The sequence below is a fragment of the Gossypium arboreum genome, chromosome 2 (genome assembly GCF_025698485.1).
Source record: "Gossypium arboreum isolate Shixiya-1 chromosome 2, ASM2569848v2, whole genome shotgun sequence".
NCBI lineage: Eukaryota > Viridiplantae > Streptophyta > Magnoliopsida > Malvales > Malvaceae > Gossypium > Gossypium arboreum.
The window spans coordinates 108,977,201-108,977,907 of NC_069071.1; positions in this window are offsets into that span (position 1 = coordinate 108,977,201).

The window sequence follows — 707 nt, forward strand, 5'->3', positions numbered from 1 at the left end:
TAGATGCAGAGGACACACGGCCAAACCACACGCCCATGCACATAGCCGTGTGTCACACACGGCTGAGACACATGCCCGTGTCTCTGCCTGTATGGACGAAAATAGGCCATTTTTCTCACCAATTTTACCTTCCACCTACAACAACATTTAAGCACATTTATCAACCAATTCAAGACATTTTAATCAAGCTTTAAGTATGACATGTTATCACATTTATTCAAGTATCCATTTTACCCTTTATGATCAATTACTTATTTAAATATGCTTATATACCATTCCAAATAGACTTATATTAACAAAATATAATCTCATGCATAAAAACACCAAAACACATCATCATTAGCCATTCTAATGATTAATTACAACTAAAACATTTCATCATTTGGCTTAACATAGCTAATACATGCCATTATACCAGAAGTAGTTTTGCTAATTATACCGAAGTGAGCTGAAGGATAGTGTGATAATGCTTCAACTGATTTCCACTATAAAACAGAAAAAAGAAAACCAAGTAAGCATTTAATGCTTAGTAAGTTCATATAATAGGGATTTAACTTACCAAATCATATTCATTTAAAGTAAGCATACAAATAACATGCATCCAAAGCAAATTGGCTAATTGCCTCAACACATCCACTTCATGAATTTCAAATATTTTCCAAGTAATAAAGATGAACTCATCATATACATATTTCCATGTATTTTCA